Here is a 14103-nt window from a genome sequence, read left to right as displayed (position 1 = left end):
CGTTCATTTTTTTACATAAATAAGGCCGTTAGTTTTCTCGTTTGAATTGTTTTACATTGTCTTATTGGGGCCTTTTGTAGCTGACTATGTGGTATGGGCTTTGCTCATTGTTGAAGGCCGTACGGTGACCTATAGGTGTTAATGTTTGTGTCATTTTGGTCTTTTGTGGATAGTTGTCTCATTGGCAATCATACCACATCTTCTTTTTTATATATTGAATCAGTTTCGTGAAAACCTATTTAGCGGATAATTATTCGTTTATTGGTTAAGTCGAAGTTATTTGCCTATTTATGATTTTGATTTAACGATCATAACTTTTTTTACATTTATACATTGGTATCTTTAATTTTAAAAAAACTTTGAACATTTTTTGTTAAAAGTTATCAAAGGTACCAGCCTAATAAGTTGATGTAATCTGCAGCTGAACCTAATGCTTGGTAAGGTCTTTGTTCCTATAATGCACACACACACACAAAACCGTCATCAATTTCAAACTGAGATAAATATGATTAACATGCGTGCGTTTCTTATTATCATTCCGATTCAATTCTATTGTATCCATTGCTTTCTCTCGTGCACGAAGATATAGGTGTCTAATATATCAAAACGATGGTGCGTAATATTGAACGGGTGCCACATGTGTAGCAAAATCTGCTTACCCTTCCGGATCACCTGAGATCACCCCCATTTTTTGGTATGTTCCGTGTTGTTTAAGTCTTTAGTTGTCAATGTTGTGTCTTGTGTACTATTGTTTTGTCTTCCTTCTTTAGCCATGATGTTGTCAATTTATGTTCGATCTACGATGGGTTGAAAGTCTCTCTGGTATCTTTCGCCTCTCTTTTTGAAGATATGTCCCCTTTTCATGATCACAATATACAAGTATATATATATTATCCAATTCAGTGTGGTGTTTGTTGTGTTTCAGATTGGCATCGTGTAAAGTTAAGGATTGAGGAAGGGATTAACAACTTACGATTTTATTTCAGATAATGATACAATCTTTTAATATAAACATTATTATTTTTTTTAAAGATATCTAATTCATTTTTTTATTTAGAAATTTGACTTATTTCTATAAAGACGTTTGGTTTATTTTTATTCAAATATTCTACAAAAGAACATAATTTCGATGATCAGTTTCTAAGAGGTTATTCTGCAAAAGACCTAGCAAGAAATTTTACATTTAAATCAGTGGCCTGATATGACATGTTGAAGAGAAACGGACTCAAAAGCGATTGTTTACCAAATATGAAAGGTTGATAAATAAGTAATTCATCAAAAATGTACTGGATATCAGGTGATGTAGTAATACACTAGTAATAATGGGCTCAATGTCATAATCATAAAAGAGACGCCTGTACCCACTCTATTTATTAAGTAGGAGACATTTTGTAAAAAATGAATAATGTTATTTTTAAACCTTTGTCAAAAGGTTCAGGGTTACTTGTTCTACATTAAGACGACAGTAGTATAACGATGTTTAAACCTCGTAAACGGATAAGAAAAAGAGAATTTAAGTTAATAAATACAAACTGATAGATTAGCATGAGAGAGATTAATTGCGTCCACAGGGTTGGCGTCAAATCCTTGATTCGAGCGTCACTGATGACTCTTTTATAGACGAAACGCGCGTCTGGTGCATATATACAACCAATGATGAGTTGATTTATTTGTATGCATCATCATCAATGCGTATACATACTCAGTCAAAATGTCTAAAAATCTGGAATAAGAAGCAATTCGTAAAATTACAGATCTGACGACTTTAATAGTATATAAGAGTCTAAGACCTAGAACAAATGTAGCTTTTGAGATGATACACCGTCACATTGTATCGGTCTACCAATTCATGATGATAAAAGAGGGACGAAAGATACCAAAGGGACAGTCAAACTCATAAATCTAAAACAAACTGACAACGCCATGGCTAAAAATGAAAAAGACAAACAGAAAAACAATAGTACACATGACACAACATAGAAAACTAAAGAATAAACAACACGAACCCCACAAAAAACTAGGGATGATCTCAGGTGCTCCGGAAGGGTAAGCAGATAATTATTAAATGTATGTAGTGGTGATTGTAGTTGTTTTTTCACATAACTCTGATAAAATAAATGTTCGTGTAACACTCCTGATAATGAAGTGTGAACATGTAACAGCGTTAAGTATAACACTTATATGTAAAAGAAGAGGGACGAAAGATACCAAAGGGACAGTCAAACTCGTAAATCCTAAACAAACTGACACGGCCATGGCTAAAAATGAAAAAGACAAACAGAAAAACAATAGTACACATGACATGCACAACATAGAAAACTAAAGAATAAATAACACGAACGTCATACGATGGAGCATTGGGTATGTTACTGGCGAGGGAAAAAGTTGACACTTGATAGTTAAAATCATCATGTCTTGAAGTCATTTATTGGTGTCGATATCGAGAAAAAGAGAGGAAGCAAACGTACTTTCAAAGAGTAACTTTAGTCTCGAGTCCATTTGGGGTACAAAGAACTTATTGAAAAGAACATCATCTGCTTAATAGTATTTAATAAGTGTTCATGTCCTGAAATGATTCACAACACACGATATATTATTGTAGATATACTTTTGGTCCTTATCGGTTAGATCCGGCCTTACGGTCATTAAACTTTGGAAAGGATTTTTGTATTGACACTTGAATTCAACCAATCTAAATGCTGGATTTGGTGTTTCGATCGCAAATTTTGTACTTCGAGTACAGAATTAAGTTTTATGACCGAGAAGCCAGGTCTTTATCCTTTTTCCATAAACTTTTGGAACATCAACTATGTTGGCCTCGGGCATCATTACAAAACAAACCGTTTATCATAAAAAAATAAGAGCAACTTTATACAATATGTATTTAGACTAAGTACTTGTAAAAGCATAAATTATTAGTCACCCAATCTAAACTAGGCAGAACTAACGTTCATGCAGGTTTGTTATTACAAAGATATAAGAAATTAACATTCACTTTGTGTTAGCAATAAATTGATGCAATGAATATCATCGCCACTGTTCTTTGGAGCTTATGAACAAAGTGATTTCATAAGTGATCGATGCCACTGCTGGTGGAGATTTATTTCCCCGAGGGTAACTTTTTTGGATTCGAGCGTCACTGATGAGTCTTTTGTAGACGAAACGCGATTATTTAAATGAAAAAAAATATTTCCACTTTTTTTACAAATCAAAATTTACTCTTTGGATTGCCTGTTCATATCTTTTTGAACCCAAATAGCAAATTTATCAAACTTTAATTTCTCTTTCCGCTGGTCCAGTGTGATCACATTTGGATGAAGGGTTGTGATTTTTTATTTTGACCTCTTCGGGACGTATATCGAGTTTCGGAACTGAAAAAAGGGGGGGGGGGGCAAATCTGTTAACGCGACTTTTTGATACACAAAGAAGTATTTCTGCTTAATAAAGGTAGCCTTGTTCCCTGGCTTTGTAATTGTTAATCAGATATTGTTGGGACCATATATCGTTAGAGATTATAGGAACCTACAAAAAGATCATTATCATAGCCATAACGACAACAACTTCTTTCGTGGTTCATCGCTTCGCTGATAATGGGGTAGTGTTCTCGCCTCTTCAGCAGAAGGTTCTGAGCTCGACCCTTTGTCTAATTAAAGACTAATGACATAGCTTTGTTAACAAAACTTGTTGCGAAAGACTTTGTTTCAGATTTAATATTAACTCAGCGGCCTGATATTTTATGAAAAGGTGAAAAGGAAGCCAAAGTAAATAGTTCTCTGGATTAATACATTATGCGCATTTCGACTACAAAAGACTCATCAGTGAAATTCGTATCAAGACAGTTTAAAAGGCAAAAAAAAAGTACGAAATTGATGAGCATTGAAGACCAAAAATTCTAAAAGGGTTTGCCTAATACAACTACGGTTATTTATTCATGGGGTATGAAAACCTTAGTATTTATGAAATAGTTTTGTAAGCAGTTGACCTTGTCAATGATAATTATTGTCAACAGAGAAGTGCTGACTTCTTGACAGATGATACCCTCGGAAAGAATCGCCACCAGCAGTAGCATTGAATCAGTGTCTGCAAATAAATTCATCATAGATACCTGGAATATCTTTTTGTACGCCAGTCGCAATCTTGTCAGTTAAGCTCAATTAAAAAAGTATAATAGCTCAAATCAAGTACTAATAACTGTTTACCAAATTTGAAGAAGGGTAAATATGTACTTGATCTGAACTTGATGTCAAATGTTAGTCATTGCACTGGTAAGATTGAGACCCATTTAATTATTATAAATATCATATGTACTCATACCATTTATCAAGTAGGTGACAAAAACATTGCAGTACTATATGAATTATGTAATTTGTATAACATTGACAAAAGGTTCAGGGTTAGCTGTTCTTAAATAAGACGACAGTAGTTTAACGGTGGTTAAACCTCATAAATCGATTAGGAAGATACCAATCAAGATAACAATTAATGTATTTCGAGTACTTATTAAAATTTAATGATCGTAGCCGAGGGTACTTCGACAGAGCATCGGGAATTCACATGGGCTCAGTTACAATTGGGAAAATTACACAATCCTTGAAATTACAAAGCACACGGCTTTATGTGTATCAATGGATCTAAAATCGCAAAATGGTGTCGCTATTGCTAGTAGGTTGAGACACAAAAACGATGTGTCGGTCAACTAGTTTTAGCAATCGTACAAGTTAGAGGTTTACCTAGCTATAAAACCAGTTTTAGACATATATTTCCTACATAAGAAAATGCCTGTACCAAGTCAGGAATATGCCAGTTGTTATCTATTTCTTTGGTGTGCCTGAGCTTCTTAGTTTGCCATTTGATTAGAGACTTTTAGTTTTGAATTTTCCTCGAAGTTTTTTTGTAATTTTACATTTTTCTAATAGTAGATTTTCACACACGCCATCGTGAAATGGTTGACAGTTGTGTAATGTATTTGTCACAGATAACCAGACATGTTATTCCGAAGCAATAATATCGTCCTTGTATCCTTGATCGTAACATCAACAAATGCAACTAATAACCGAATTTGTTTTAATAATAAGCAACACCACATGTGCCACTATTAAACCAGGAGCTGTTAATCTTTCCGGGGCGCCTTGGATCACCTCTGTGTATTGACGGGGCTCTTTTTGTGTTTGAATTTGTGGACCTCATTTATTTGTCCTATTGTAATTGTTCTGTAAGGCATATTATTGACTATTTTATATAATGAATTAAAGTCTGATAGCTTAAAAGCATCGTTTTGGCCGTGTCGGCTTATATTTCATGTGTTCCCATAAATGTCTTGACAAATGAGTGAGAAAATGTCTATATACCTTAACATTATTAAATGTTCAATGACTTCCTGTGAACTACTGAAAAGCTTAGTTAATTGAAAATTTCAACTGGGAATGGCAATTCAAAGAATGCTGTTCATCGAATAGGTTTTACATTGATGACACCTCCATTTTATTTACGTGCATGTATATGCACATTTTCAACTGAAGAATTCTAAACTATTTTAAGATCAAGAACGTTGCAAGAACTTTTGACATAGTTGAATTTTGACACTGTTTTTAAATATTTCTTATGATAGTAAAACAATCCTCCGTACCCCTTTCCAAAAACTGATTCATTTACATTTAAATGACTGCACGTTTGGCACTTTTGGCTCTGGTCGTGCATTGAACGATACAGATTTTGCTGTATTTTTTTTTATATTGATACAGGTTACTATTTATGTAAGTATATAAAATTTATGTTACTGTTGTTAAACTAAGTGCGAATAAAATTACAAAGTCTGTCTGACATTAATCTTCAACGTCAGTTATGTTCCAGTATTTGGACAAGCATTCGACATCGATATCATTAAAACAATATATATAGACAGAATAAATTACTCAAAATCTGGCAGTGGGTTCATTTTATGTGCTGATATTCAATACAATTTTTATTGATAAAAACATTTATCCAGGGAAGGTTAAACGATTTCAGAAATTCCCTAGACACAAGTTTGTACAACATTCTGAATATTTGACAAAGTACATTTACAATAAAAAAAAACTACCAAATTTCCGAGAAAAACTCAAAACGGAAAGTTTCTTATCAAACATGTCAAATGACAAAATTGAAAATATAAATATATCTACAAATGAATAAAAGTGTAATATACAAACAAGTCAGTTGTATTTGTGATGTAGCTCTTTTCCGTCTTTTTGAACGAGTAATATTGAACCTTGACATGAGGTAAATAAGAAATTCCTTCATGTTCATTTTACCAATAGAGAAATAGATGCCATCAATAACTGCAACGTTTTACATCATAAGGAGGTAAGATATATAATTCCTATTTATTTTCAAAATCAGTTTGTTCCTATTGTATCTTACAGTTACACCAAATCCATTGCACCTAAAATATTTAACTGTAAACAAGCAATGCAGGACCTTGACTTAGAACAATACCTAAAACAAACTTCCGACATGTGACTGTTCCCACTCGCCTTGTAATTGCAGCCCCGCTGGCCATATTATAACTGGTGATCTAAACATAATTCAACATGAAAATCTCCGAAAGGTGATTTCTCATGGTCCTAAGTTTAGAGAACCCTAACACATCAATTGGAACCATAACTTCAAAAAAATATGAATCCACTGAGGACTATAATGGTTTGCTTTTATAAATTGTTATTTGGATGGAGAGTTGTATCATTGGCACTCATACCACATCTTCCTCTGTCTTTATACGCCAGAGCATTGGCTAAATGAGAAGAAGTTGAACTGGACACTGTCAGAATGGTTCAAAACTATCAGGTATCTGATAAAACGTCGCATTCTGAAGTTAACAAACTGTGTGAATGATCGACCAAAGTTAATTTTCAGAGACAAAGAGGCCGTGAAATGTTTAGTATCTCTTCATGATAAGTATGTTGTTGTTCCTGCGGACAAAGCTTCAAAAAATACTGTTTTGTATGTAAATCGTATTACTACGAATGTCTTGTAAAAGAATTAGGAATAAATGACCACTCAGGTAATCCCACATACACAGACATATCTTTTGACAAGGATGAGATTTTAGCAAATCATCAGTCCTTCATGGCCTCAATGAACACTACATCGAACACCAAATCGGAGGACTTACCTTGTTTAAATTGGATACTTAAGCTACATAAAATTACGTACAAACAACTGTAAATTGCTGGCTAATCTTCATGTTCCACTAAAGAATTGTCCATTAATTTGACTAAAATTCTGTCCGCAGTGAAAAGGGGTCTTCAGAAATACTGTGCAACTGTTTCCTCGCGTAGTGGTATTAAGCATAACATTTGTGGATTCTTAAAAATTCATAAAACTTCTAGATAATTTTAAATCTTGGTCTTCTTCTAAAATTAGTTCTATCAAAACTTTTGATTTTTCAACCCTGTTTACCACAATTCCCTATTTGAAATTGAAATATCTCCTGAAAGAAAATGGTAGCATACGCCAAAAAATTACTTTGGGATATCATAACGCATATTTTATGAATTTCATGAATTTGACCTACCGAATTAGACTATTTACCGGATTTGTAATCACATAAGCAACACGACGGGTGCCGCATGTGGAGCAGGATCTGCTTACCCTTCTGGAGCACCTGAGATCACCCCTAGTTTTTGGTGGGGTTCGTGTTGTTTATTCTTTAGTTTTCTATGTTGTGTCATGTGTACTATTGTTTTTCTGTTTGTCTTTTTAATTTTTAGCCATGGCGTTGTCAGTTTGTTTTAGATTTACGAGTTTGACTGTCCCTTTGGTGTCTTTCGTCCCTCTTTTGTAAATAGTGAAAAACAAAAGGGTAAAACATGTTACACAGAAGAATTGATCAGTATGCTGAAGTTTTATATCGACAACATATATATAGACATTTTTAACAAATTGTTGGCAGTCCTATGGGAACGAAATGTGCGCCTCTCCTTGACCACTTTTTTTTATTTTCATATGAACCGGAGTTTATTCAAACACTTGTCAAAAACAAGAAGATCAAAGGAGTCAGATTATTTAATTTCACTTTCAGATATATTGATGATGTTCTTCCGATAAACAATCATAACTTTTTCTGATTGGGTTCCATTAATATATCCCCCTGAACTAGAAATTAAGGAAACAACACACGGCTTCCTCTGTCCCATTTTTAGACTTATATCTCGAATTTTAAATACATAGTCATGTCAGTACCAGAATCTATGGCAAACGAGACGATTTGAATTTTTCAGACAATAAATTTTCCCCACATTAGTAGCAATATACCAACTTCACATGCATTTGGGATATAAATTATAACTTTTTCGTTATTCAAGGGCATACAGCTTCTACTTAGACTTTGTAAAACGTCACCAGTGTCTGAGCAGAAAGTTGGTGAACCAGGGGTATGTCAAAGATTGTCTCTTCTTTTTCCTAAAAAAAAGTTCATCGGAAGGTACCAAGACCTTGTTGATAAATATTCCGTATCAACTTCACAAATAATACATGATGGTTTTGATGTATTCTGCGTACTGATGTTGTTTATCATCTTAACAACGTGTTATATTGTTCTTTCATTTGTCTTTGTTCTATTATAAAATTGTTTTGTGCGAACATTGAACCACAAAATTTCTTCCTATCTAACGTATAATTTTTTTGACGTCGAGACACGCAAAGCAATGAATGTGTTTTTAATTTGATAGATGCTTGTGTGCTTTTTTGTAAAATTGTTTGTTTTAAGATTGTAACACAGTGATGACTGCTGTGCCCATATTTTGACTATTTTTTTTAGTATGTCTGTTTTGTTCACGCATCTTTTTAAATATAACGGAACTTGATGAGACTTTCGTAAAAGCGAGTGTTTAGCACTATAAAACCAAGTTAAATCCACCATTTTCTACATTTGAAAATGCTTGTGCCAAGTCAGGAATATGACAGTAGTTGTCCATTCGTTTGATGTGTTTTGTCATTTGATTTTGCAATGTGATTAGGGACTTTCCGATTGATGTTTCCTCGGAATTCAGTATTTTTTGTGATGTTCACCTTGTACCTGACTTCATACATGACTTTGTACTTGCATTTTCTGATAACGAAAATAGTGGAGTAAACGTTATTGATTAGGTCACCTGTATGACAGTTGCATTACATTTTCCCATTATATTGACAACAATTAAAGTAAAATATTTTAAAAAAAAATAGAGAAATCCTTTTTTCTAAAGGTTTTTTTTTAGTATTATCAGTTAGAGTTGAGATTTGGTGGTCATTTTCATTTTGCCATATTTTAAAAAAACACAAGTATGGGATGATATCTTTACAATTCCTGTCTTGTGTCTTTTTTTACATGTACCCTTGAACATATTCGAGAATAGCATATATTTTTTGGATGACGTAAATATCACGTGCAAGATTCAACACACAATGTCATATGCTGTTTCTCTGCGTGTTTGTTATACATATATGCATGCTAACACATGGTCTATGTTTATTTTTAGCGCTTTGTAATAACATCCCTGCCACTATATGCTGAACGTAAAAGATGGTTTTAGCCTTATAAAGATTGCCGCTCCTCTTCCTGCAGAAAAGTAAATATTTGGCGAATAAGTAATTAATGTTTCGACAAGTAAATCGTCTAAAGTCGGTTCGATTCCTCTAATATTGCGTATTTGTTCAGATAACCTCGTCGTATAGATAATTGAAATAATCATGCTAAAAATTTACTTTAAGTTTTAAGTGAATTAAGGATCTAACAGAAAGGGCTTTCACATCACCAACTTCACATATTTGTATAAACTTCATTTGAACGCAAAAAGGAATAAAATCAATAAGGTTTTCCTACTTTTAGTATTTTTAAATTGGCTTATACTTTCCAATTTAACAACAGTATGTGCAAGGCTTATACGTATTTTCTTACCGCAAGATCTCCAAATAGTTGTAATCAATAAATCTACAAATACTTTACTCAGTATTTGTTCCTGTGTAAAAGATGCATAGCTTTTGTTTGCCAAACGTAAACGATCTGACTTGAAATCGGTCTGTATTAGCTATAACGATCCGAAATATGCGTCACGTTTAATAAAAAAAATCTGTCATGTCGACTTTTTTCAGGATAAAAGATATCCACGTCATGTACGTTTAAATCAAACTGACATAATCCATCGAAATCTTCTATTTATCCTCACTAAAAGGAAATATAGAACGGTAAATGAACAATTTTATCAGGACACACATTAATTATTTGTAGCGAAGAAATAATCGCGAACTCACGAAAATTGAGAATGAAAATGTGAATGTGACAAAGATACAACAACCCGACCAAAGAAAAGTCATCAATGGATCTATTACGCCGAAACGCAACGTATGAAAAATTTGTAAGATCAAAAATGTGTTTCTGTATTGTTTTATTAAAACAATTCTACTACTTATGTTCGGTACTATTTGTTAACATTGGCGACTGTCCAAATTTATTTTTTCCAAAGTGTTTTCTCACTATCATAACCACGCGCTAATGATATAGATACTTGACTGTTTACACCTTTCTTATAAGTTTCTGTTCCTACTCTAACAGGAATAATCTCGTTCTCCATCTTATTATTGCTGTGTGACGCGGTGCAAACCTGTTTTGTGTTTTCTTAGTTAACCCAGCTTCTAAAAACATTGAGATTTATTTTGATTTTAATGTTTTCCAGAAAAAAAAAGAGTCGGGTATGAGCGTCAATATTTAGTAATAAAAAAAAAGACGCTAATGGAAAACTGTTCAATTGTGCACTAAGCAAAGACTATAGTTAATCAATGTATGATCTTTTTTCATAAATAATAGAAACATCGGTAGCGTGTATAAAGTGTTTCCTTGTTAATCTCCGGTAAAAATATAAAGAGTTTCTGTTTTGTTTATCATATTTTTCAAATGTTTATGTATGTGTTGTAGCATAAAAACTTGAGATCAAATAAGTTTCTCAAGGGTCTTTCCATTAAAAAAATAAATTTGAGCCTGTCAAAGTTGAACAAAATAATTGCCTAGTTTCTTCAATAAGTGTCAATTGTCGAAATACACTACAATATGGCTACCGATTACGTAAAGACCAAGCATGGGTTGTGGGATGTTCATTTTCATGCTAATTTTGTAAGCTAATATAGATAGTATAGCCTGCTATCTTTGACATGTATAAATCATAACTCTATTCTATCTCCACATTTCGAGAATGAACTTAATTTAAATTACATACTTTTTACATCCGTTCGACCGTTCTTCTAGCAAATATTTTTCTTAAAGGTAGCAAGCATAACTTCTTTATATTTGATCAGCATCCTAACAGTGATAAACAAAAATGAAAATAACGTTATGTAAATGGCATGCGTCCGAAGCGCTTTACTGAATTAATACCTTCATCATGAACGCGCAAAGCCTAATACTTGACAGTCAAGGATTTTTTTTTAAAGTTAACAACCGAAAAAAATGTAAGACCTATATATTATATAATAACCTAATAAAATGGCAAATCCGTTTAAGTTCAACTTTGCCTTAGTGGGTTGAAACTTGTTTATCCTTCAAAATTTATAAACGACGAATTGAAGAACGGATTGTTATAAATGTACTGACTACTGAGCTGATGATACCCGCGGGAACTGATAGTCTACCAGCAGAGGTATCCATCAAGTGTTGTGAAAACTGAAAACAACACGTAATATAAATTTCAGGCGTCCTAATTGCTTTTCTGTATTTTCCTTTATTAGGAAAGCTCAAAGCCAAATATTTGAAAGTCAAGGATTTAAATGAACCGAAACAGTTGAAGCGGTTTATGACCAAAACATAACCTATATAAAAAGCATTCAAGTGAGCTTTTCAAATATGTCATAAATGCGTTTCCCCACTAAAACAGCATCGATATCCACATACCGACACGTAAAATAGTCTGTAAGTACTACGGAGTCATGGCAGTGCGTTATGTTATTGTGCTGTTTTAGGTATTTATAGAAAAAAATCGTGTTCACAAAGAAAATTCTTTACTGATGGGAGCTCAATGTATTTCAGAGGTCATAAAATTATTATGTTCATTTTATCAAAACGAATTTTCGAGAATTGGTATCAAAAACTTATATAGAAATAGAGGTTAACAATGGGGTTTTGGAAATTGAACCGTTTAAAAACGTCAACATAAAACAATTTATTAATTTCTACATAGCTGTAAACATAAACTCAAACTAATATAGGTATCCATGACATCGGAAGATCATATATAAAATGCATAGTCAAACCAAGAAATCCTCAAGTGATTGCACGGTTTGTCTCATAAAGTATAAGTATTTCCAATCAATGTGGCTCTGAAAATGAAAAGCTAAAAATACACAAAGTATTTTAAGGCTTACAAATTACAATAAACTTACAATGCACTGCCAAAAAAGATAAACTTCAAAATTCAGAACGATACACAAAAAAAATCTAAGCAACATAAACCCCACCAAAAAAAACGGTATTCTTATGATATAGGAGTACGCAGATCCACCTCCCCGATGATTATTATGGTACATTTATTATATAAAATCATAACACAATTTAGAACCAACCTCTTTAAAAGGTAAGCCGCTCTAAAATTCATAAATATATCAATGCCTTTTGGACAATGGACGATCAAACTGAATGATAACAGAAATAATCAAATAATCAACGACCTCTAGGAAAAATTCTGACTTTAAGGTAGCAATTTGCAAGATGAAGACTGCACAAACTAATACAAGAATGTGGACTAGAATAAATGGTTTTGTCAACTATTCAGAACTTTTTAATACGCTCATTTTCAATTTGATCAACAGTAGGTTGCCATTCACAAATAAGAGGAATTATAATGTCTATAAATCTTTATCTTTTGAAAATAATAAAGACACTTATCTTATTCTGTCAGACCGCTTAATTAATAAAGTATATTTAACGTTTCCCTTTCTTTAAAATGTACATATAGTGGAGTGATAGATTAAAAAATACCGGAACTAATTTTACGACTTTAATGGACTGTCATACATGCAGGCTAAAAACATTTTTTTTTCAAAGCCAATACCTTAAGCTAATTATTTTCCCCGGTCGTAGACCTGTTCTGCGGTGCAGTATTATATAAAATGGAAAGAAAAAGACATTTGGATTTTTTTCAAATTTCAACATGGACAAAATCTGAATTTTTAATTTTTTTTGGTCTATTGACGTATGATTTTTGCATTGTATACAGAGTTTAATTGTTTACTCATATTGTAAAATTAGAATTCCTTAATTTTTTTCTTAATTTTGTCCATTTTAACTCAGTTTAACGAAAGCACACTTTTAACGAAGTGGTTACAACATTTGTAGATTTAAATTACATCGGTAATTTCAGGATTTTTCGATTTAAAATGTTATAAATCTTCCTATTGTAAAGTTTTGAAGCCATTCCAAGTCAGTATTTTTAACAAATAAACTTTAATGAGGATTTTTAACTTTACATATAATAGTTCAATGCATACATTATTAGTTCAATGCATATGATATGGACCTCCTCGTTATTCTGATGCTCATGGAAAGATTGTAGGATTGCTTCTGAACTTCCTGTCGACAAACTGCAAAAGGTTCTGGCAATAACAGAATGCATACTTGCTTTAAAAAAATACTATTTACCCCCATTTCATCTGGGTTTGGAATCACAATTACACGATGAGTTTGGCTCTAAAAAAAATATTGAAAATTCAAACTCATGTTTTTTGGCATCCTACTCTGAAGTACGTAGATATAGGACTTGTTTAGCAAATTTGGAAATAAAAAGAATCCAAGACATGTCCTGCATACCTAATGGTATTGCTCTATTTAGAAAAGGTAATGGTATTAAACAGGAGGAAGCAGAACATATTGACTTAAATGCTGATACAATGGATGGTAAAAATACCTTTCACTCCACGGCTACAGTTGTATTTCAGTATCAAAACGAATCATCAAACTCTCAAATAAGTTCAATCAAGGTTAAATGGGGACTATACTGATCTTTGACGTTGAATGATTCAAATCCCAATCTTATGGCATGTTTAACCATATGGATCGCCTCGTTATTCTTATGTTTATGAGAAGATTTTGTTTTGTTTCAT

This window comes from Mytilus trossulus, chromosome 10 (assembly GCF_036588685.1).
Source record: "Mytilus trossulus isolate FHL-02 chromosome 10, PNRI_Mtr1.1.1.hap1, whole genome shotgun sequence".
NCBI lineage: Eukaryota > Metazoa > Mollusca > Bivalvia > Mytilida > Mytilidae > Mytilus > Mytilus trossulus.
This window is presented reverse-complemented; position numbering follows the sequence as displayed.